Raw genomic sequence first — 26,590 nt, 5'->3', positions numbered from 1 at the left:
TGCTGGGGAAGTTCCGGGCCTTCAGCACCAAGTCGAAGCAAGGCGCTGCCGACCCCACTGCTCCATGAGGCAAACCCACTCCGCGCTGCTCCACCGCTGACAAGTGACTCCGTTGTGGCTCATGTCCTGCCTTTAATTCCTGCACATGTATCATGCCTCGGGGAGGCGTTTAAACTTGCGTTTGGCATTGAGATAACAGTGTGGACTGTAATATTTGCTTTTGAATTCCTTGAAATTTACGCTTTTCCTTCCTACTTGCTTATGTTCTACGCCGCCAGAGCCTGGCCCCGCGCATACCTCAGCCGCCGTTAGCCCCGACCGGAAACCAGGATGGGACCAAGGAGTGAGGGGCTACGTGACAAGTTAGGCTCCTGAGTCGCGATGCTCAGGAGTCCCCCTTGGCGCATGAACAGCAAGTAGGGAGGTGTGATGTGGGTGGATATACCGTTCTATGTCTGCAGAGCCCGGCCGCGCGCATACCTCAACCGCCGTTAGCCTTTTGGAACTAAGGAGTGAGGGGCTACGTGACTAGTTAGGCTCCTGAGTCGCGATGCTCAGGAGTCCCCCTTGACGCTCAAACGGCCTTCGTACCTTGGCTCCGCTCGGGGAGGGACGCGCGACGAACCAGGCCCGGGGGGGGGGCCTGGCTGGGCGGCGTGCGTCTGGGCGTGACCCAGGCGCAGCCCCCATGCCCAGCCCCCTCGCGCGGCACTCCCGAGGGGAGGCGTTACGATGAGGCTAGACACTGAGCTCTGGGCTCCCTGAGGTTGATGCGGCCCGGGGGGCACCCTCAGTTGTTTATCACCAGCGCGGAGCATAGCGCTTTCGTATGTGTACGGGATAGCCGCTCCTCGGCATTGTCGTCAGCCAGCACGGAGCATGGTGCTTCCACTGGTACGTGGGAGGGGGCCCGCCTTCGGGAGGATCCCCCGGGGCGTGTACAGCCCCGCCCTGACATGTGGCTGGCACGGTAGGGCCTGGCGAGGTGTATCTAGGCACCCGTGAGCCAGCGCGGGACTCACGGGGCCCTACCTCTAGGCGGGTTGCGCCTGGCACTGGGCCTTATCTTGTGATGTGTCCCTGCAAATTTGGTTAGATGCCGGCACTCTACGTCCTCGGGTCCTGGCCCTCGAGCTGGTCTCAGCCGTCGCTGGTATGCCAGGTCGCGATGCCGTGGACAAGGCCAGAGGGTCAGGGCTGGAGAGCCAGTAAGAGCCCTGAGTCGCGATGCTCAGGTACCCCCCCTTTAACGTGCAAGTGGTCGGCATGGAGAAGAAGAGGTGCCGTGGACCGGCATCAAATAATCAAGCATGGTGGGTCGAACGCATAACCGGAAATAAACGTGAAAGGGATACATGCCGCTGGGTCTGGCCCGAGCGACTTGGGGATGATGCAGCCGAGGGGCGCCCCCAACAAGGTAAGCTAACAACATGAAATAAAAGGGATACATGCCGCAGGGACGGACCCACGCGGCCTGGGAATAATGCAGCCCTGGGGGGGCGCTCCCGGCTGGAAATGAAACTTGAAAGATATCACCTGATGATGTTGAGGACGAAGGAGTTGGTGTAGCAGACTCGGTGGGCTGCGGAAGCCGATCCTCACGAGCCCCCAGGCCCAGGGGCCTCGGGAGGCTCCGAAGGCGCTGGTGGCTCCTCACGGACCATCTCCATCTCCGCCAGGGCTGTGGAACGCCTGGCCTCTTGAGCCTCCACGATGTCCCTCATGAGGCGCTGGTATGTGGCAGCCGCGTTCGGCAAGCTGTAAGGCATGCGAACGTAGCTGTGGGGTGGACCTTCGCAGCGCCCCACTCGTGAGGGCCAAAGGCGCTCCAGAGAGGCGACTCGGTTGAGCCCTGGTATGTCGATGCAGACGCGCAGCCCACCATCCTTGCCTGGATGGGGAGCCACTGCTGGTAGGCGGCGGCCGCCTTTCAAGACTCTTGACTCCTGTAGCTCCTGAATGGCCTTGCTGACGAACTCCTGAGGGTCTGGCTCTCCTTGCCTTACTCCTTCTTGAGGGAAACATGCTTCGAAACACGCCTCCATGTGGTGCCCAAGCGCCTCCCTCGTGACCTTAGCCAGGTCGGTGGCCCTCCAGGGGAGAGCCCCCTAGCCCTGCCTGAGGAGGGCGCCGAGCGCGCTTTCCTATGCGATGGAAGGAGGTTCCCCCTGGGCAGGCGCGGGTCCAGAGGGGCCTGCCTCCTGAGAGGCTAGGCCGGACGATGTCTTCTTCTTCTTGGGGGCGGTCTCGGGAAGCCTCCTGCTTCCGCGATCCGGGTCTCCCAGTGACGCGGCCTGAAAGGCTCGCTCCAAGGAACACACCGCGTCCTTCTCTTCACAGGGCACCGTGATGACTCCGCCACTTCCTGGCATCTTGAGGACGTTGTAGCCATGGTGAGTTACGGCCATGAACTTGGCCAGCGCTGGGTACCCAAGGATGGTGTTGTACGGCAGGCGAATGTGAGCGACGTCGAAGTTGATGAGCTCGGTGCGGTAGTTGTCGCGTGCCCCGAAGGTGACAGGGAGGCGAACCTGCCCAATCGGGACCGTGGAGCCGTCGGTGATTCCGGAGAAAGGCTTGGTTGGCTGAAGCTGGTTGTAGGGCCCTTGGAGATTGTTGAATGTTTCCACGGACAGGACGTTAAGCCCTGCCTTGCCATCGATGAGGGTCCTGGTGACCACCACGTTGCTGATGATTGGGGAACAAAGCATCGGGAGAACTCCGGCTGTAGCCGCACACTTGAGCTGATCTGCTGAGCTGAACGTGATGGCGCACGCCGACCACCTGAGAGGGCGCGTGGCTTCGAGCTTGGGGAGGACGGCATTCACTTCGCGGGCGAACTGCTTGAAGATGCGTTGAGAGGCTGGGGCTTGAGCCCCACCCAGGATGCAGGCGATCGCGCGCGGCTCCTGGAAGCCCCCAGCCCCCTCGTCCTGATGAGCGAAGGGAGGCCTGCGGAGGGAGGCCTGCGTTGCCTTGCGGGCGATCCTCGCGAGGCTGATCCCTCCAGTCTCCCTCGCAAGGCTGGTCTTGCCAGCGATCCTCGCGAGGTTGATCGCGCCACCCTTGGCGCGGGCCACAGTCTTCCCAGCATCCTGCGTTCCTTCCTCCTCGACTGTAGCCCCGGTCACCGCGATCGGGGCGACGGCCGATCCTTCCTTCTCGCACGGCTCGGAGCTCCTGACATTCATTGGTGTTGTGGGTATGGAGGTCGTGGTACACACAGTACCGACTGCCCTTGGATGGTTCGGGCTGATCTCTGCCCCGCTTGGTGTCTGGTTCTGCCACGAGCACGGCAGCCCCCTTGCGCTTCACATCCTTGGCCTTGGGCTTCTTCTCTTCTGGGTCTGCGGCAGGCAGCTCGAGGAGGGAGAGACGCCCTTCCTCAGCCCTGGCGCACTTGGTTGCCAAGTTGAACAACTCCAAGGAAGTGCACAGGTCTTTAGGCATCGCCAGCTCCTCCTTCATCTTGACATCGTGCACGCCGTCGGAGAAGGCTGAGATGATGGCCTCCTCGGTCACCTTGGGAATCTTGAGGGGTGCGTTGTTGAAGCGCTGGATGTACTTCTGCAGGGTCTCCCCGGGTTGTTGCTTGATGCGGCGCATGTCGCTCATGGCGGGTGGCCGGTCGCGAGTACCTTGGAAGTTGGCGATGAAGCGGGTGCGCATCTCGTCCCAGGAGGAGATCGTGCCTGGAGCCAGGTTTAGGAGCCAGGTGCGGGCCCCGTCCTTGAGCGCCATGGGAAACCAGTTCGCCATGACCTTCTCGTCTCCGTTGGCAGCTTCGATGCCTAGCTCATAGAGCTAGAGGAACTCCGTAGGGTCGGCCATGCCGTCGTAACGAGGAGGCAGGTCTGGCTTGAACTTGCCGGGCCACGCGATGCTGCGTAGCTCGGTGGTGAAGGCACGGCAGCCTGCTGTGGCCACGGGAGGCCTTGGGTGACGGAGAGCTTGGTCTTGCATGTCCCCACGCGCTGCAGCTGGGAGCAGCGCGGGGTCTTGACGTGCGGGAGCAGGAGCATGGTCGCGACGTGCTGGAGCAGGGAGCGCCCGGGCAGCTTCTTGCGGGCGAGGGACTTCTCGGCAGCTCTGCTCTTGCCGCGCTGGCACCTGACGGAGTGGGTTCCGCCCAGGGGCCACGCGCCTCAGAGCCATGGCGCCTTCTTGGGGAGGAGGCGGCCGGGGCGCTGCCAGAGCCTCGTCGCCCGCGCGGGGCGGGGTGCGATGCAGCGGAACGGACGACGCAGGAGAGCCCCCTGCGGCGCGGACGAGCTTGGCGACGCAGTCGAGCCATTCTTCATAGACGTCGTTGACGTGACGGTAGCGCAGGAGCTCGTTTGCCGCGATGAGCACATCTCGAGCCTCCATGGGTGCGCGGAGCGCGCGGGACGAAGAACCAGCTGGGGTGAGCGAGGGAGTAGCGGTGCGGCCGTCTTGCCGCACGGACGGATGCTGAGACGACGCTTGCTGCACGTCCCCCACCGGGCCGGTGGCGGCATTGACGGCACGTGACGGGGAACGGCGAGGACGCCCGCCGACAGGAGCCGTCTGGGCGACACGGGAGGCGAGAGCGGCCCGGCGCTCGGCGCTGGCCCGACGAGCGTCAGACATGGGCGCGATGGTCGGAGGAGAATGGGGTGGTGGAAGACGAATTCCGGCGCACCCCTACCTGGCGCGCCAAATGTCGGATTTCGGGTTCCGGCAGACCCTTGAGGTTCGAACACTAGGGTGCGCGCGGAGGTTTCGCCTTCTACCTACCTGCACCCCTCTGCCTCGCTAAGATCTAAGCTATGGAAAGAACAACACAAGAGACACAGGGTTTATACTGGTTCGGGCCACCGTTGTGGTGTAATACCCTACTGCAGTGTGTGGTGTGGTGGATTGCCTCTTGAGCTGATGATGATGAACAATACAAGGAAGAACAGCCTCGCGGGGGTCTGTTCTTTGCTGGGGGGGGGCAAATTGCTAGGTGGAGTTCAGTCACCCTTCTCTCTCTGGTTTCGATCCGATCCTCTGATTTCGATCCAATCCTCTCTCTTCTCTATCCTCGATACTCTATCTCCTTACCCTGGGGGTGGCTAGTCCTATTTATAGAGGCCCTGGTCCTCTTCCCAAATATCGAGCGGGAAGGGAGCCAACAATGGCGGGCTAATTTGAAGGGGGACAACTAGTACCAGCTATCCTGACAAAGGTAGTCTTCGCCTGCACAAAGCTTTGGTGGTGACGCCGTCTTGGGCTCCACTATGACCTCCGTCTTGCAATCCTCCTGGTCTTGGTCTTGCTGCACCGAAATGGCAACCTTTGCCTGATGCCTCGGTACTCCGCGCCTGCGCTTGCTCCCTTTGCACCAAAGGGGAAAGGAGGACACTGCGCGGGCTGGCGCCCGCCTAACGCCCTTGGTCGTCATGGCTTGCGTCACGGGCACCTCGTGAGGTACCCCGCCTTGATCTCTCTGCCTCCTCACGAGCTAGCTTGGTGAGGCCGTGCCTGAGGAAGCTCCGCGTCGTCCGCCCTATGAGGCTTGGCCCCTCGCGAGGGTCTTGGGTCTGTGTTGATGAAGATGGGCCGTGCTGGGCCCCCTTTGAGCCACGCCGTAGGCCGCAGGCAGGCAAGTCTGGGGACCCCCGTTCCCAGAACGCCGACAGATATATTTGTTTTGCTTACAAATGAAGGGCCTAGCTTGGACAAGAAAGATGAACCTTGGAGCAAGTTCAAGCATGGAGATGATGGCATGCGCAAGGGATCAAGAACGGAGTTACAAGTGATGATTTCAGGACTTTGAAGCCACCATGAGGAGTGCATGAAGCCTTGGACGAAATATACAAGATGCCACTTCGTAAATTTCATCCAAAGGCTACTTTAGGTGATGCGTCACCTTATTATTGGGCCAGACCCATGTATTTTCGAAATACTTAAGTATAGGCTGTTTTTAGAGTCCGTATGTGTGGGGAAACAAGAGTTATGGTTGGTTTCGGACCCCTCCTCCAAGGGCCATGAAATCCCCCCCTCTTCCTCCATATGTACAGCCCTTAGGGCGTCGTTTAGACTTTGGGGTTTTGTTTAGATTAAAAGTTCTCCATAGCTGCAACTTCGCGTACTTCGTTTGTGTCCAGCGACCAGACCAAGACGTCACAGAACCCCACCTTGATCAATAAAGCTTTCATCTTATATTCGCAGTATCCAGATTGCAATCTCAGTTTCTTGCTTGTTCTTCGTTTGCTCGTAGGAAACAGGCCCTCGTGGTCAGTTTGATCGTGCTCCGGCGTGGTCAATAACCCCTCGGAGTTGGTTTAGCGATTGCTTAGGCACAACGTCCTCGCACGTTCGTAGTCGGATCGTCAAAGTCGACTTCCTCTAAAATGATAGACACCTTCTCATCGAAAGACGGCACACCTTTGCCCCTATCAAGTGGTATCATATTTCCAGGTTGCTCGTTGAGATTTTATAGTTTTTTTGTAGTTTAGGTTGAGTCTGTTCTTCATACCTATAGTCCACGAAAAAGCCAAAAAAATTAGGGTCAGGTCATCATATCCGAACCAATCTGAGCCTTTGCATAGTCTTTTTAGAGTTTTGCTTTGTTGAATTTGCGGTGGCATCATCGTGTCGAGTTGCTGGTCTTAGCGTCTAGTCCCTTAGAGTTTCGAGTTCTGTTCACAGGTTGTCACGCCGCCGCCGCACCATCGTCATCATCATTACCATATACCACCACCCCACCATATACATCGCCGCTGCCATATACAACCACCAATCCGAGTCCACATATACCATCGCCATATACCACCATCAATCCGAGTCTAGATATACCATCGCCACATATACAACCACCAGTCCGAGTTCCACCAGATTCATCTCCGCCACTAGTCCTTGTCTGAGTCCAGTATTTGTTGCTTTGTTTTCGAATTCCAGATCACGCGATACTTCGAGTCGTGACCAAGTCAGACTCCCCAACTTCCGTGCTATCCACAGTAGAAAAATAGTTCCAAACTCAAAAAAAACTAAGCCTGGAAAATTCTGGCTAGGCAGTTTTTAGACCATTTGTAGACTTTTTCAGAAAAAATTTGTTGCGGAGCAAAAAAAAGAGGAAAAAAAGTGCAAAAAAAGGAAAAAAAATCAGAGAGTGCTCCTCCCTTGTTTACGTGTCGCGCCGTGATTTTGTTCATGTTCTAGGCTCTATTAGTCTAGCCTAGGACCAGCACAGTACCGTCGTTGAGCGTTTATTCAACTTTGCATCTCTGAATTGATTATTGCTGACATTTTTGCTACCATATCATAAGCCTTCCCAGCTCCACATACATCTACATCATGTATTTGACACCACCTGGCAATCGCTCTATCCAATATTTGAGGGTTTTGACTACGACGGTTGCCGATCACCACCTGCTGCTAGGTAAGAACTAGTAAGAATTTGAGATTCGTTTGTCGGATTTGTGATACACCACCACCACCACTTCCTAGTAGTCTATAGGATCATATTCTTGTGTGTTTCTATTGCTGCTAACCATGGCAGGATCACAAGCCGATGAGACAGATTGGGAGGACATGACGAACAAAGAGCTACATGATAAATTTCAGCAAATGATGAGTGGACATGTACATGTCTTCCACCACCACCACCGGCTGCACCTAACGCACCTCTACAACAACAACAACAACAACAACAACAACAACAACAACAACATCGCCTTCCAAATCAAGTGGGACGGGCACTGCGCATTCCCCTTGAGCCTGGTCAAAATTCTGGTGCCGCTGTTGATGCTTCTGTAGCTCCTGCTACTATTGCAGAGGTGGAGGACCATTACAAGGATGGCGTTGATCAAAATCAGAACTACGTGCAACCACCAGCACCGCCGCCACTAGGTCGTCCTCATGCATATCATCGCAATGGTAGGGCTGCATAACCACCTTAGGTACGTGATCATGACCATCTCCCTAAACTAAAATTGAACATTCCACCATTTGAGGGTAGATATGTTCCTGATATATATCTTACTTGGGAGTTAGAAACTGAACAACGATTTACATGTTTACAATATCCTGAGGAGAGACGTGTTCCCGCTGATATTTTTGCTTTCACTAGCTTTGCATGTGTTTGGTGGTCTGAAACTTGTAGATTATATCCTATTCCAGCTACTTGGGCTGCTTTGAAAACTGCTATGCGTACTCGTTGGGTTCCACCATATTATCAACGTGAATTATTTCAAAAATTGTAGCATTTAAGACAAGGAAAAAATTCTATAGAAGAATATTATCAAGAATTACAAACTGGCATGATTAGATGTGGTATTGTTGAGGAGAATGATGCTATGCTTGCAAGTTTTATGGGTGGATTAAATAGAGAGATTGAGACCATTCTAGAGTATAAGGAGTATACTAATATCACTTGTTTATTCCATCTTGCTTGTAAAGCTGAACGTGAAGTGCAGGATCGACAGGCATTGGCGCGAACTAACTTTTCTGTAGGTCGATCTTCATCATGGACACCACATGCATCCTCTATTTCCACTACACCAGCACCTCTAACAGGGCACACAAGTGATGTTATTTGTCGTCATTGTAAGGGAAGAGGACATTTTGCGAGAGAATGCAAATCTCATTGTGTGATGATTGTTACTGAGGATGGTGGGTATGAGTCCGCTAGTGACTATGATGAGGAGACTTTGGCTCTTATTACACATGAAGAACATGGTGGAGAGGATTCTGATCATGAGACGCAATACATGGCTGCCGAAGATGCTGACAGGTATGAATGTTTAGTTGCTCAACGTGTTTTGAGTGTGCATGTTACACAAGCTGAGCAAAATCAGAGGCATAATTTGTTCCATACAAAGGGAGTTGTGAAGGAATGTTCTGTTCGCGTCATTATAGATGGAGGGAGCTGCAATAACTTGGCTAGCATGGAGATGGTAAAGAAGCTATCTCTCACCACAAGACCACATCCACATCATTACTACGTCCAATGGTTCAACAACAGCAGGAAGGTTAAGGTAACACGTATTGTTCATGTGCATTTTAGTATCTCTACATATGCTGATTATGTTGATTGTGATGTGGTACCTATGCAAGCATGTTCCTTATTACCTGGTAGACCATCGAAATTTGATAAAAATTCTGTACACCATGGTAGAAACAATCAGTATACTCTTGTTCATAAGGATAAAAATATTATAGAGTTGTGAAGGAATGTTCTGTTCGCATCATTATAGATGGAGGGAGCTGCAATAACTTGGCTAGCATGTAGATGGTGGAGAAGCTATCTCTCACCACAAGACCACATCCACATCATTACTACATCCAATGGTTGAACAACATCGGGAAGGTTAAGGTAACACATATTGTTCGTGTGCATTTTAGTATCTCTACATATGCTGATTATGTTGATTGTGATGTGGTACCTATGCAAGCATGTTCCTTATTACTTGGTAGACCATAGAAATTTGATAAAAAATCTGTACACCATGGTAGAAACAATCAGTATACTCTTGTTCATAAGGATAAAAATATTACTTTGCTTCCTCTGACTCCTGATTCCATTTTGAAAGATGATATTAATAGAGCTAATAAAGCAAAACATGAGAAAAATAAGAGTGAAAAGTGCATGTTTACTTGCCACCAAATCTGATATTGATGATCTAGATTTTAGCAAATCTGTTTGCTATGCTTTTGTGTGCAAAGAGGCATTATTTTCATTCGAGGACGTGCCTTCCTCTTTGCCTCCTGCTATCACTAACATTTTGCAGGAGTTCGCTGATGTCTTTCCACAAGACGTGCCACCGGGATTACCACCTATTAGAGGGATTGAACATCAAATTGACTTAATTCCCGGTGCATCATTACCCAACCATGCACCATACTGTACCAATCCAGAGGAGACGAAGGAGATTATGCATCAAGTACAAGAACTGCTCGACAAAGGTTATATACGCGAATCTCTTAGTCCTTGTGCTGTTCCTATCATTTTAGTGCCGAAAAAGGATGGTACGTCACGTATGTGCGTTGATTGTAGAGGCATTAATAATATTACTGTTCGTTATCGTCATCCTATTCCTAGGCTAGATGATATGCTTGATGAATTGAGTGGCTCTACAATATTCTCCAAAGTTAATTTGCATAGTGGATGCCAACAAATTCGTATGAAATTGGGAGATGAATGGAAAACAACATTTAAAACTAAGTTTGGATTATATGAGTGGTTAGTCATGCCTGTTGGGTTAACTAATGCACCTAGTACTTTCATGAGATTAATGAACGAAGTTTTACATGTTTTCATTGGACGATTTGTGGTAATTTACTTTGATGACATATTGATTTATAGCAAATCTCTGAAGGAACATTTGGAACATTTACGTGTTGTTTTTATTGCTCTATGTGACGCACGTTTGTTTGGTAACCTTGGAAAGTGCACCTTCTGCACCGACCGAGTATCTTTTCTTGGCTATGTTGTTACTCCACAGGGAATTGAAGTTGATAAAGCCAATATTGAAGCTATTGAGAGTTGGCCGCAGCCCAAAACGGTCACACAAGTGAAGAGTTTCCTTGGCCTCGCTGGATTCTATTGGCGTTTTGTGAGAGATTTCAGCACCATTGCTGCACCTCTCAACGAGCTTACAAAGAAGGATGTGCCTTTTGTTTGGGGTACCGCATAGGAAGAAGCCTTCACGGTATCGAAAGATAAGTTGACACATGCTCCTTTACTCCAACTTCCTGATTTTAATAAGACTTTTGAGCTTGAATGTGATGCTAGTGGAATTGTATTAGGAGGTGTGTTATTACAAGATGGCAAACCTGTTGCATATTTTTCTGAAAAATTGAGTGGGCCTAGTCTGAACTATTCTACTTATGATAAAGAATTATATGCTCTTGTTCGGACCTTAGAAACATGGCAACATTATTTATGGCCCAAGGAATTTGTTATACATTCTGATCATGAATCTTTGAAACACATTAAAAGTCAAGCAAAACTGAACCGTAGACATGCTAAATGGGTTGAATTCATTGAGACTTTCCCTTATGTCATTAAACACAAGAAGGGTAAAGAAAATGTTATTGCTGATGCATTTTCTCGTCGTTATACTATGCTTTCACAACTTGACTTTAAAATATTTGGTTTGGAGAGAATCAAAGATCAATATGTGCATGATGCTGAATTTAAAGATGTCGTGCAGAATTGCAAGGAAGGGAGAACTTGGAACAAGTTCATTCTTAACGATGGATTTGTGTTTCGTGCTAACAAGCTATGCATTCCAGCTAGCTCCGTTCGTCTTTTGTTGTTGCAGGAGGCGCATGGAGGAGGATTAATGGGACACTTTGGCGTCAAGAAGACGGAGGATATACTTGCTACACATTTATTTTGGCCAAAGATGAGACGGGATGTTGAGCGTTTTGTTGCTCGCTGCACTACATGTCAAAAAGCTAAGTCACGACTCAATCCTCATGGTTTATATATGCCTTTGCCTGTTCCTTGGGAGGATATATCTATGGACTTTATTTTAGGTTTACCTCGAACAAAGAAGGGGAGGGATAGCATATTTGTTGTCGTGGATAGGTTCTCGAAAATGGCACACTTTATACCATGTCATAAAAGCGATGATGCTGTTAATGCTGCTGATTTGTTCTTTCATGAAATTATTCGCTTGCATGGTGTGCCAAATACTATTGTTTCAGATTGTGATACTAAATTTCTTAGCCACTTTTGGAGATGTTTATGGGCTAACTTGGGGACTAAACTTCTTTTTAGTACTACTTGTCACCCCCAAACTGATGGACAAACTGAAGTAGTCAATAGAACATTGTCTACTATGCTTAGGGCTGTTTTGAAGAATAATAAGAAAATGTGGGAAGAATGCTTGCCTCATATTGAATTTGCTTATAATCGTTCATTGCATTCTACTACTAAGATGTGCCCTTTTGAAATTGTGTGTGGTTTCCTACCTCGTGCACCTATTGATTTGTTGCCTCTTCCATCTTCGGAGAAGGTTAATTTTGATGCTAAAGAACATGCTGAATTGATTTTAAAAATGCATGAGTTAACTAAGGAAAACATTGAGCGTATGAATGCTAAATATAAACTTTCTGGAGATAAGGGTAGAAAACATGTTGTGTTTGCACCTAGAGATCTTGTTTGGTTACATTTGCGTAAGGATAGATTTCCTAATTTGCGCAAATCAAAGCTAATGCCACGTGCTGATGGTCCTTTTAAGGTGTTAGAGAAAATAAATGATAATGCATATAAACTTGAGCTGCCTGCAATATTGTGGGTTTATGATAAAATCTATCTATGAACAATATTTCAATCTTCTCTGAATTCTTTTATGTATTATTGGTTATCTTTGCAAGTCTCTTCGAATTATCAGTTTGGTTTGGCCTACTAGATTGATCTTTCTTGCAATGGGAGAAGTGCTTAGCTTTGGGTTCAATCTTGCGGTGTTCTTTCCCAGTGACAGTAGGGGCAGCAAGGCACGTATTGTATTGTTGCCATCGAGGATAATAAGATGGGGTTTTCATCATATTGCATGAGTTCATCCCTCTACATCATGTCATCTTGCTTAAGGCGTTACTCTATTTTTAACTTAATACTCTAGATGCATGCTGGATAGCGGTCGATGAGTGGAGTAATAGTAGTAGATGCAGGCAGGAGTCGGTCTACTTTTCTGGGACATGATGCCTATATACATGATCATACCTAGATATTCTCATAACTATGCTCAATTCTGTCAATTGCTCAACAGTAATTTGTTCACCCACCGTAGAATACTTATGCTCTTGAGAGAAGCCACTAGTGAAACCTATGGCCCCCAGGTCTATCTTCATCATATTAATCTCCTACTACTTAGTTATTTCCTTTGCTTTTTTACTTTGCCTTTATTTTTCTTTGTATATTTATCACAAAAATACCAAAAATCTTATCTTATCATATCTATCAGATCTCACTCTCGTAAGTGGCTGTGTAGGGATTGACAACCCCTATTCGCGTTGGTTGCGAGGATTTATTTGTTTTGTGCAGGTATGAGGGACTCGCGCGTAGCCTCCTACTGGATTGATACCTTGGTTCTCAAAAACTGAGGGAAATACTTATGCTACTTTGCTGCATCATCCCTTCCTCTTCGGGGAAAACCAACGCAGTGCCCAAGAGGTAGCAAGAAGGATTTCTGGCGCCGTTGCCGGGGAGGTCTACGCAAAAGTCAACATACCAAGTACCCATCACTTACCCTTATCTCCCGCATTACATTATTTTCCATTTTCCTCTTGTTTTCCTCTCCCCCACTTCACCCTTGCCGTTTTATTCGCCCTCTCTCTCTATCCTCCATCTCTTTCTCTATTTGCCTCTTTTTGCCTGCTTGCTTTTTGTTTGCTCGTGTGTTAGTTTGTTTGCTTGTCGTTATGGCTAGTCCTTTATCTTCTCCGTTGTCTCCCGAGAGTGAAATTCTAAATTTTAAGCAAAGGGAGGGAAAAAATCTAAAAGATGCTTGGTATAGAATTTGCAATGCTCAAAATAGATCCACCAGGAAGGAATCTACTTCTGTTCTTCTTCGCAATTTTATGTAGGCATTACTCCTTGGCACAGATATGTCCTTGATACTATTACTAGAGGGAACTTCTTGGGTAGCCATACTTTTGATTCTTATAATGCTATGATAGATCTGTTTGGCTCACCCCCTCTTTTGGTTAATGGAAGTGTATTTACTTTGGAGCATGTAATGCAAAGACTTGAAATTATTAAAAATAAGGTTGCTACAGTAGAGTTAATTGAAAATTTGGATAAAAATATCCACAACCAAATCTCTCAATATGGATCTAAAGTACGAGTCACTTTGAAAAATATTAAAGAGAAGGAACCCATAGTTAATGAGAAAATAAATCACGATTCCACTGGAATTGATAAATTCAGGATATTATTACCAACTTGGGAACCGCTTTTTCTTCCGTAAAGAACACTCCAAGTCCTCCCGCTAAAATTGCCAAGATTATGTATGTTCCTAAGAATAAGGGTGAATCCTCTAGTAAGGAAACTGCGGATCTCAAATCTGTAAGTGTTCAGCCCAATCTTTTTGCTATCATTAAGGAACCATTTGTTAGAAATGATTTTTTCAATCTTGTGCCTAAAAATTTGATAATCAATAAAAATAAATAAATTCCTAAAGATGCTAGATGCCTCATTGAAGAATTGCCTACCAAAGATGGCAATACCTCGATCTATCCTTGCTTGTTATGCCTAGCTAGGGGCGTTAAACGATAGCGCTTGTTGGGAGGCAACCCAATTTTATTTTTATTCCTTGCTTTTTGCTCCTGTTTAGTAATAAATAATTTATCTAGCCTCTGTGTTGGTTGTGGTTTTTGTGTTTAATTAGTGTTTGTGCCAAGTAGAACCGTTGGGAAGACTTGGGGAAAGTCTTGTTACACTTGCTGTAAAAGACAGAAACTTTAGCGGTCACGAGAACTGCTGACATTTTTATTTGGAAAGTGCTATTTAGTTAATTCTATTTGCAGATGATTAACAGATAAATTCCTCACTTCCAGCAATTTATTTTAGAATTTTTGGGGTTTCATATCTTCCGCTAGCTACAGATTACTACAGACTGTTCTGTTTTTGACAGATTCTGTTTTTCATGTGTTGTTTGCTTATTTTGATGAATCTATGGGTAGTAAAATAGTTTATAAACCATAGAAAAGTTGGAATACAGTAGGCATAACACCAATATAAATAAATAATGAGTTCATACAGTACCTTGAAGTGGTCTTTTGTTTTCTTTCGCTAACGGAGCTCACGAGATTTTCTACTTTAAGTTTTGTGTTGTGAAGTTTTCAAGTTTTGGGTAAACATTTGATGGATTATGGAACAAGGAGTGGCAAGAGCCTAAGCTTGGGGATGCACATGGCACCCCCAAGATAATCCAAGGACACCTAAAAGCCAAAGCTTGGGTATGCCCCCGAAGGCATCCCCTCTTTCGTCTACTTCTATCGGTAACTTTACTTGGAGCTATATTTTTATTCGCCACATGATATGTGTTTTGCTTGGAGCGTCTTGCATGATTTGAGTCTTTACTTTTTAGTTTACCATAGTCATCCTTGCTGTACACACCTTTTGAGAGAGCCATACATGATTTGGAATTTGTTAGAATACTCTATGTGCTTCGCTTATATCTTTTGAGTTATGTAGTTTTGCTCTAGTACTTCACTTATATCTTTTAGAGCACGGTGGTGGATTCGTTTTATAGAAACTATTGATCTCTCATACTTCACTTAGATTATTTTGAGAGTCTTAAATAGCATGGTAATTTGCTTAAAATCCTAATATGCTTGGTATACAAGATTAATAATAAAACTTTCTTATGAGTGTGTTGAATACTATGAGAAGTTCGATGCTTGATAATTGTTTTGAGATATGAAGATGGTGATATTATAGTTGTGCTAATAGAGTAATTGTGAATTTAAAGAATACTTGTGTTAAAGTTTGTGATTCCCATAGCATGCACGTATGGTGAACCGTTATGTGATGAAGTCGGAGCATGATTTATTTTTTGATTGTCTTCCTTATGAGTGGCAGTCGGGGACGAGCGATGGTCTTTTCCTACCAATCTATCCCCCTAGGAGCATGCGCGTAATACTTTGCTTTGATAACTTGTATATTTTTGCAATAAGTATATGAGTTCTTTATGACTAATGTTGAGTCCATGGATTATACACACTTTTCTCACCCTTCCATCATTGCTAGCCTCTCTAATACCGCGCACCTTTCGCCGGTATCATACACCCACCATATACCTTCCTCAAAACAACCACCATACCTAGCTATTATGGCATTTCCATAGCAATTCTGAGATATATTTCCATGCAACTTTCCACCATTCCGTTTATTATGGCACACTCCATCATTGTCATATTGCTTAGCATGATCATGTAGTCGACATCGTATTTGTGGCAAAGCCACCATTCATAATTCTTTCATACATGTCACTCATGAGTCATTGCATATCCCGGTACACCGCCGGAGGCATTCATATAGAGTCATATTTTGTTCTAATTATCGAGTTGTAATTGTTGAGTTGTAAGAAAAATAAAAGTGAGATGATCATCATTATTAGAGCATTGTCCCAGTGAGGAAAGGGTGATGGAGACTATGATTCCCCCACAAGTCGAGATGAGACTCCGGACTAAAAAAAAGAGGCCATAAAGAAAGAAAAGGTCCAAATAAAAAAATAAAAAATCAGAGAAAAAGAGAGAAGGGACAATGCTACTATCCTTTTGCCACACTTGTGCTTCAAAGTAGCACCACGATATTCATAGTAGAGAGTCTCTCATTTCGTTACTTTCATATACTAGTGGGAATTTTTCATTATAGAACTTGGCTTGTATATTCCAATGATGGGCTTCCTCAAATTGCCCTAGGTCTTCATGAGCAAGCAAGTTGGATGCACACCCACTTAGTTTCTTTTTGAGCTTTCATATACCTATAGCTCTAGTGCATCCGTTGCATGGCAATCCCTACTCACTCACATTGATATCTATTGATGGGCATCTCCATAGCCCATTGATACGCCTAGTTGATGTGAGACTATCTTCTCCCTTTTTGTCTTCTCCACAACCACCATTCTATTCCACCTATAGTGCTATGTCCATGGCTCACGCTCATGTATTGCGTGAAGATTGAAAAAGTTAGAGAATGTGAAAAGTATGAAACAATTGCTTGGCTTGTCATCAGGGTTGTGCATGATTTAAATTTTTTTGGTGAAGATGGAGCATAGCCAGACTATATAATTTTGTAGGGATAACTTTCTTTGGCCATGTTATTTTGAGAAGACATAATTACTTTGTTAGTATGCTTGAAGTATTATTATTTTTATGTCAATATTAAACTTTTGTCTTGAATCTTTCGGATCTGAATATTCATACCACAATTAAGAAGAATTACATTAAAGTAGCACTCCGCATCAAAATTTCTATTTTTATCATTTACCTACTCGAGGACGAGCAGGGATTTAGCTTGGGGATGCTTGTTACGTCTCCAATGTATCTATAATATTTGATTGCTCCATGCTATATTATCTACTGTTTTGGACATTATTGGGCTTCATTATCCACTTTTATATTATTTTTGGGACTAACCTATTAACCAGAGGCCCAGCCCAGAATTGCTGTTTTTTGCCTGTTTAGGGTTTCGAAGAAAAGGAATATCAAACAAAGTTCAAATGAATGAAACCTTCGGGAACGTGATTTTCTCAATGAACAAGACCCAGGAGACTTGGACCATACGTCAAGACACAAAAGAGGAGGCCACGAGGTAGGGGGCGCGCCTACCCCCCCCAGGCGCGCCCTCCACCCTCGTTGGGCCCCCTGTTGCTCCACTGACGTACTCCTTCCTCCTATATATACATACGTACCCCCAAACGATCAGATACGGAGCCAAAAACCTAATTCCACCGCTGCAACTTTCTGTATCCACGAGATCCCATCTTGGGGCCTGTTCCGGAGCTCTGCCGAAGGGGGCATCGATCACGGAGGGCTTCTACATCAACACCATAGCCCCTCCGATGAAGTGTGAGTAGTTTACCTCAGACCTACGGGTCCATAGTTATTAGCTAGATGGCTTCTTCTCTCTTTTTGGATCTCAATACAATGTTCTCCCCCTCTCTTGTGGAGAACTATTCGATGTATTCTTCTTTTTGCGGTGTGCTTGTTGAGACCGATGAATTGTGGGTTTATGATCAAGTCTATCTATGAACAATATTTGAATCTTCTCTGAATTCTTTTATGTATGATTGGTTATCTTTGCAAGTCTCTTCGAATTATCAGTTTGGTTTGGCCTACTAGATTGATCTTTCTTGCAATGGGAGAAGTGCTTAGCTTTGGGCTCAATCTTGCGGTGTCCTTTCCCAGTGACAGTAGGGGCAGCAAGGCACGTATTGTATTGTTGCCATCGAGGATAAAAAGATGGGGTTTTCATCATATTGCATGAGTTTATCCCTCTACATCATGTCATCTTGCTTAAGGCGTTACTCTGTTTTTAACTTAATACTCTAGATGCATGCTGGATAGCGGTCGATGAGTGGAGCAATAGTAGTAGATGCTGGCATGAGTTGGTCTACTTGTCTCGGACATGATGCCTATATACATGATCATACCTAGATATTCTCATAACTATGCTCAATTCTGTCAATTGCTCAACAGTAATTTGTTCACCCACCGTAGAATACTTATGCTCTCGAGAGAAGCCACTAGTGAAACCTATGGCCCTGGGTCTATCTTCATCATATTAATCTGCTACTAAGTTATTTCCTTTGCTTTTTTTTACTTTGCCTTTATTTTACTTTACATCTTTATCACAATAATACCAAAAGTATTATCTTATCATATCTATCAGATCTCACTCTCATAAGTGGCCGTGTAGGGATTAACAACCCCTATTCGCATTGGTTGTGAGGATTTATTTGTTTTGTTAAGGTACGAGGGATTCGCCCGTAGCCTCCTACTGGATTGATTTCTTGGTTCTCAAAAACTGAGGGAAATACTTACGCTACTTTGCAGCATCCCTCTTCGGGGAAAACCAATGCAGTGCTCAAGAGGTAGCATTGCACGTTCAGGGACGCTCGCCAGATCGAACACTTACTGTCGCTCCAGACGATCCCTCTTGAAGCGGCCGAACTGCTTATAGATCTCCTAATTCCTCGTGTCTGCGTCGGCGTGCGCTGCTGCCACGGGTGTGGTAAGGCTCTTTGCATGCTCGACGAGGCGCTCCTCCTCCTCCTGCAGGAACTCGATGTTGTGCGCAAGGTCGCTTATGCACGTGCGGGCCTCCACTTCCGCCTCCCTCCTTCGGGCATCAGTGGCAGAGCGGGTGATGATCCTGGCGGTCGACGGTGGGCTGGCGGCCATGGCGGCCGACGATGGGGTGGCGGCCACGACCACCACATCCCGCCTTCGGGCCGCGGTGGCGGAGCGGGTGACGGCCACAGTGGATGGCAGTGGGGTGGCAGCCACGACGGCCACCTCCCGCATTCGGGCCATGGCTGAGCGAGAGATAGCCCTGACTTTTGACGGTGGTGTGGCGGCAATAGCAGCCGGCAACAGATGCCGACGGGCAGCGGCGGCGAAGCGTGTGGTGGGTGTTTCGCGCACACCCAACAGGCACGCCATGCGCACAACACTACGCCTGGGACTGCGCCACCGCCACGGTGTAGCCTCCTAGCTGGAGCTGTCCTCTGATGACGGCGGAGTGGCTAAGCGACCACGACGGACCGGTGCCATTGGCGATTGTGGGAGAAGCACATGAGATAAGCTACAGGGAGGGAGGGGAAAATGCGACAAAGGACTCGCCGGTCGTGAGGGTTTTTATAGCAGGCCGGTAAGCATTGGGATTTTGGGTGGTTTCACTGAGTCGGGCGGGAAGCTTGCCCGGGAACCTGCGAGGTTGTGCGGGAACGGGCTCACCGACGATTCATTGGTGCTATCGTTTGGCGAAAAGAATGCCCCCACGCGCTGCGCAAGCTTGCGCTGTAAGCCGTCTGCGGCAGCGGGGTGACAAGGCGTGCGAGAGGAGGACGAAAGGACACGTACACATATGGTTAATACAAAAAAACGTTTGCGATTTAATTACCTACTATACCCCTGTCCTGGTTTATAAGTAGGATTTAACTAATAAAATTCGAATGCATGTCGCCAAAGTTTATATCGTTGGAGTCGTATTTGAACATAGTTTCCATCTATACAATTTTTGTAACATGCATTAACACTTTTTTGGTTAAATTTAAGGTTATATACCAGCAAGTGTTTGCCCGCAACATACATGGCTTATTCCATCACAAACAGCTCGGATGGATCAACTGTATGCCACATATCGCACACGCAACTCTAATCTGATTCGTGCTTCATGTCTCCAACATCGCTTGCACAGTTCATCTTATTTGCCAGGTATCACTGTGCCGGCCTCTGCTCGCGTCCCTCAGCAAACTTTGCTCACTGTTAGGTACCGTGGCGCGCTCTGATCGCGTCCGCTGGCGCGCTCTTCTCGTGTCCGTCGGCGCGCTCCACTTGTGGACAACTTTTCCTTGCGTGTTCAACTGCTATATATATATGGTTGCTTGCTGTTGAGGCGACCGCGGAGTGCTCTGCTCGTGTCCCTCCACGCACGCTCTGCCAGCAGTTGGGCGTGCGCACGATCACGTCGGGGGCCCCATATGCATGCGGTTGGGCCGCCCGCATTGCCACACGATACAGTTACGTGCGGCACGATGGAGTTATGCGCTACAAATTAGAACTGCCATCATGGCCTGCCGATATTCCTGGCCGTCCGGCTTCCCTTTTAATTCCCGCGGCCATTATAACCTTAGTGTCTTCAACCTTCCGATCGCGCCCCACAACACAACAAGCACACCCATGATGACACATAGAGAGGGGATGTCAAGCGGCGCTCCAATGGAGTTCGGCGAGCATAGAGTGGAGACCCATGCGAGGGAGACAGATCTCTCGGTGGTGAACACCATTGACCTGACCGTGGTGGACGACTACATCAACAACATTGAGCAGTTGCTTGCTCGAGACAAGTACAAGGAGGTCGGCATCGACCTCCAGTACATCGCCGGTTGTCCCGGCATAGATCAGAAGGTTGCAGTCGCCTAGTTGTGCGTGCGCCATCATCTCCTCATCTACCACTACTTCATGGCCACAGAGCCATGCGACCGTTTCAACAGGTTTGTCAACAGCACCGACTACAAGTTCGCCATGGTGGACACCACCGACGATGTAAACATGCTCAGTGTTACGGGCTTGGCCTGCAAGAACCTTGTCGAAATACGTGACCACTACAGTGTCTGGGGCAGCATGAAGGACTCCCTAGTCGAACTCGCCTCGGCCATCATCGACCCCTACTACAAAAAGATGAAGCAGGATGCCTAGAGAACAAGTCCCCTATCCTGGCATAGGGCCTGGATACGGCAACTGGATGAACCTCACCTCAGGTTCGCGGCCAAGAGCTTGTACACATGCTACGATATGAACAGGCGGATCGTTGACATGAGGAAGTGCCTCGTTACCCAAATGGACGAGCCTGGATCGAGTCACAAGCAGAGCAAGTGTCACAATAAGTAGATGATGATCAAATGATCGTTTATGCTAGTTAATCATGCATGTAATATATAGTTTACTTTACTGGTGTGTGGAAATGTCATGTTTGTAGTAGCCACCTATGTAATTATGAATGTAATAGTTTACTTTGGTGTGTGCAAATGCCACGGTTGTAGTAGCCACCTATGTAAGTGGATGTTTAACTTGGTTGTGCAAGCATATATATATATATATATATACATAAACATTATTCTGATCACGGGATCAAAATAATATTCTGATCACAACCTGAACTTCCCGTGTAACGCGCCTGAACTTCCCTCTCTACGAACCCGACCTTCGGGCTATCTTCACAACTGTGGCTTCCCCCGCGAATTATTCCAGTCGGTAGTGTTGTCTGGAATGTGACTGTAATCCAGATACTCATACCTGCATCTAAATGCTCGTTTTGATTCGTAATTTTGCATTTTGGCGGATTCACTCTCGGGGCGGATGAACTTGTGTCTGTTTATAAGTTTAATGCATTCACTGGATGTTCTAGAACCTCCAACATGATGGGAATTTGGTGTAAGTATGAGTTTCACGGACAATTTGTCGTTAATTTCAATTGATTTGATTTCGGGATCTGTGTTCTTCGTCCGCGGGGGTGGTTCCGCGGCTTCTGTGGATTTTTTATTTTTATTTGAATATAGAGGGAGGATTTGATTGCAATTGTGAGATTGGAACATTCATGCGTTGTTAATTTGATCGGGCAGGCGAATACACCCCTGAAATCGGGTGATTGGATGTCGTGTCGGCCCGTGCTGGTTTCGATTCTTCAATGAGACAGCTTGGTTGATTTATCGTTTTGATGTCAGGGCGGAATAGGATATCGTTCGAGGTCACGGACTGAGAAGGTGTAGTCACCCAAGTGATTAAATCTGAAAACCAAATTCTATAATGAGTTTTTTTCCAGTGATTCTACTGTCTGTGTTACAGAGTTGGACTTCTGCACCTTTTGTGCTTGAACTTCCCTTGTTTTAATGCATGTTATTTGGGTGATGCTGCAATACGATCTGTTCGGTTGGGGTTGTTATAAAAATTTTGTGTTTGTTTTTTTGTTTTTCAGAGTACTCATATACGTAATCGTGGAGCTGGTCCATAGATACACAAATCATCCTTTTTATATTTATTCTGTCTTCGGGACTAGTTTTTTGGTTCATCCACATTCTGTGGTAGTAGTTGGACTTCTATGGTACCAGTGATTGAACTTCCTGATTTCCACATTGCAAGGTGGTGCAACATCGCGCTCTATTTTTTATTTTTTTTGTTTTTTTGTAATTTTCATTTTTCTAATTTGGGTTTTAGTTTGTTCCGTGGCAACTATGGGATTATTCCCAAATATGCATCCATACCTTACTTATTTTTTTTGTAAGATGTTTGCATACTTCAAACAGTGGTAGAACTTCAGTATGTGTTTAACGTGAACTTAAAAGATTTTTGCTTCTGTGTAATTTGTCTTTCTACATGTTCATTAGATGTTTTTTCAAAACACCGAACTTCTGTGTTTTTACAACTTGAACTTACCTTTATTTAGAACATTTGATTAGTTAACTTACGCCTTGTGCATTTTCTTTCTTTGACACTAAACATAATTATTCCTAAGGTGCTTCTTTCTTGGTTTTTTATGTCACAACAAAACTTTTCATGAATGCTGGTCCATGTTTTTGACATTGATATTCCAGGACAGATTACATTCTAGAAATCAAAAACCCTTACCAGATTTCTTCTGCAATTTTATGTAACTAGTGTGTAAGTGTGGGGCTGGACCACAGGCACATGCATCCTCTTTTCCCTTAGTCTATGTTTCGGTATAGTTTTTTGATCATCCACTATCTTCAATAGGATCTGGACTTCTTTTTTATTAATGGTTGAACTTCTGGTTTTGGAGATTACACTCCACATTTTGCAAGGCAAAGGTGCATAATGCTCTACATTTTCTTTGTTTGGTTTTCTTTGTAATTTTAATTCTCCAAATGTTTTTTTAGACTTTTGTCTCGTGAGCAATCATGTGATTAGCCCAAGTATGGGCCGAGACAGGAACGAGCCGGAGCAGGCTACGACGCGGCGTGCCGCATCGTCGCGTGCGGAGGCGAGTCCGTCACATCCATGACCCCACTATCTATCTTAGGGTTTTAGGGTTTAGGGTGCATGCGGTGGGGGTGGAAACAGAATAACCGCATTGCATCCTGTCAAATCCTAGCGCGCAGCAATGCGGTAGAGCGAGGCCGAGCAGGGGGGAGGGGGGTTGGGACCCCCCTCCCCTCCCCCTGCGAGGCCGAGACAGGAACGAGCCGGAGCAGGCGACGACGTGGCGTGCCGCGTCGTCGCATGCGGAGGCGAGTCCATCACATCCGTCACCCCACTAACTATCTGAGGGTTTTTAGGGTTTAAGGTGCGTGCGGTGGGGGTGGAAACAGAATAACTGCATTGCGTCCTGTCAAATCCTAGCACGCAGCAATGCGGTAGCGCGAGGCCGAGTAGGGGGTAGGGGGAGTCGGCACCCCCTCCCCTCCCCCTGCGAGGCCGAGACAGGAACAGGCCGGAGTAGGCGATGACGCGACGTGCCACGCCGTCGCATGCGGAGGCGAGTCTGTCACATCCGTGACCCCACTATCTATCTTAGGGTTTTTAGGGTTGAGGGGACGTGCGGTGGGGGTGGAAACAAAATAACCGCATTGCGTCCTGTCAAATCCTAGCGCGCAGCAATGCGGTAGCGCGAGGCCCCTCCCCTTGCGAGGCCGATACAGGAACGAGCTGGAGCAGGCGACGACGCGGCGTGCCGCGTCGTCGCATGCGGAGGCGAGTCCGTCACATCCGTGACCCCACTATCTATCTTAGGGTTTTTAGGGTTAGATATGAACTTCATCTGTTTTTGTACTTGAACTTCTTCTTTTTGTTTCTTTAGGGTTTATTTATTCTAATTCCTTTACTACTTTTATTAGAGTACTTGAACTTCTGTTCTTTATTTTTTGAACATCTTTTTCTCTTGTTTTTAGGGGCATATTTATGTATGTATGTTTCTTCCTTTAGTAGTGTATTTGCCATCTATTGTTGGTTTTGAGGATATTAGCTGTGCTGTTTTGTGATCTTATCTCATTATAATAGATACATTCAAATGGTGCATTTATTTATCTACACATGTATTTACTATTTTAGCTGTTGGGGGTAAAACTGTAAATTCAGTGGCGCTGCAATTCCCACGAGAGAGATGCATTAAGTGAGTATCTCCCATCGCCACCATCTGTCAGAAAACCCCTCTCCCCCTCCCCGTGTCGCTCGCACTCCCCCCCTCTCCGTCGCTCCGTTGTCTTCCTCGCCTCCAACTCCCCCCGATTTCTCCGCCCCTGTCCCCTGCCCTCGTGCTGGAGTAACCGGCGCACGCCCCCGCTCCTATTTCTCCCCCACGCCCCGCTCTCTCTCGCCCAGCCCGCTCTCTTATGCTCTGAAGCGAGGGCGGCAACTGCCTGCGCGGTTGCAAGGTGCGTGTGGTGTCATGGGAGTGGAATAAACCGGCGCGGATTCGTGTGTGCGGGAGTCGTCTGGAGAGGTACAAGTGTTGCCCCCCTCCTAATGCTTGCTTCTAGTTTCGCCAGATCTATCGAGTCTGCCTCCTATGTGCTCTCGCGTCCGCGTCCTACCCCCTTCTTCTGATGGTTTGGTGGGAGATTAGGTAGGGTTCTTGTGCGTGTGGTGGTTGGATTCCATTCCCCGTGGTCAGATTTGTCTATGAGATGCTTGTGTGTGCTATTTTATCCGTTCAGAGATGAGTGGATTTCATTTCCCCTTTGGTGATTTCAGCATTCAGATGCATGTAAGAGAGGGTGTGGTGTGATGGTTGATGGCAAATCTGATGTATATAATTGTCTTAGTATTGTTGATTTCGAAGTCTAGATTGTGTCTCTCGCATGCTATTTAGTTTATGGATTCTTTTTTTTGTTTGTGCTTGCCTATATGTGCTACTATTCATGTTTTCATACTTGTTGATATGTTCTAGTTGTTTCATCCTAGGGTTTCATTTAGTTGTTTTTTGTATTTGTTGTATTATTTTCTACCTGCTAACTATATGCAATCAATCCCCTATTTTTAGCAGGTTGTTCTAGTGTTTGGAGTTGTATTCATCAAGGCGGTTGTGTTGTCATGGCTTCAAAACCTTCTCCAGGTATCTTAATGTAGTTGTATCTTGTACTTTAAATAGCATTATTCTCATATATGTCTGCCCATATCTTCACTTAGTATTCATGTTGGACTGCCATTCTTAATAATGTGAACTTCTAGGAATGGTTATGTGTATGCTTTTTACCATTAGTTTGAGTTAGTAGAGTGTTTGCTTACTTTGTAGTTGATGATTTTGCAGGTGAAACTTTGTCACCAAGTGTTGTTGGACTTCCCAGATGTTTCATTTTTGTAGTGTATATCTTTGTTTTTTTGTTATCATGTTGATGGTATTGATATTTAGTTTGCCTGTGAAATACTGTTTGTGGTCGTGCTACATCTTTTTTATGTGCTACTTGCTTGGGTCACATAGTTGAACTTGTGGTTTTAGTTATTGTTTGATTGTAATGAAATTTGGTTGAACTTCTGTTATGCACATTTTGTTTTACTATTTTGTTATGTATCATTGAACTTCTGGACATTCATGATATATGTAGTAGCCCCTCTGGTGTACATTGTTTTTATATTTAGTTTGTACATTTTTAGTATGTTTTTTGTGTTTACTGCTTTGTTAGGTATTGTTGAACTTCTGGGTATTGGACATTGTTGTAAAAGTAGAAGTTCCTTTGGTGTTGGATTGCGGATTAGAACTCAGCTGCCTTTTTACTTGCATTTTTTGTAGTTGGTGATGAGTTGAATAGTTCTGAAAAAATGCCTGCGATCAAGATGGAGCTTCAGAGGTTAATACTAATGCTCCAATATCTGATGCGGCTAAATCACCCATTATCCCTTTGACTGTGATTGCCGAGGTTGCTTCGAGCCTTGAGAATTTTTCAAGCCTCGAGGATCTTGCTTCTGCAGCTCTTACTTCACCTAGTATGTGAAACCCCTTTTCTTTTCATTTTAAAGTTTTGAGCCATGTTTTTTAGCTTGTTCATGTCGTTTGTTTTTGTTTTTGTTCCTGACTTTTTTGATTTTTTGCTTTGATTTTTTGTGTTCTTTGCAGATGTGTCCACAGAGGAGGAAGCTGTGAACACCATCAACGATGTTTTATCTGAGTTGGGTTTATCAGAAACCCCTGCTGCTGCTGAGGAGGGGGCTCCGTTAGTCAAAGGTTGTGATTCCGTTCCGTATCCTTTGTGCTCTCTTCAGATGTCAGAGACACAGTCGCAGTCTGTTGATGGCACTGAACCTGTCACGCACCCCGAGGATGTGCCTCTTCAGCTTCTCCTGGAGGACCAACGTAAGATGAAGAAGCAAGAAGATTTTGACAAGAAGAGGGCGACCCGCCTTGAGAAAGGTTCTGATGTTCCTGGATCTGTTCATGCGGCTGAGCTCACTG

Source organism: Triticum urartu, chromosome 3, assembly GCF_003073215.2.
Source record: "Triticum urartu cultivar G1812 chromosome 3, Tu2.1, whole genome shotgun sequence".
In the NCBI taxonomy this organism is placed as follows: domain Eukaryota; kingdom Viridiplantae; phylum Streptophyta; class Magnoliopsida; order Poales; family Poaceae; genus Triticum; species Triticum urartu.
This window is presented reverse-complemented; position numbering follows the sequence as displayed.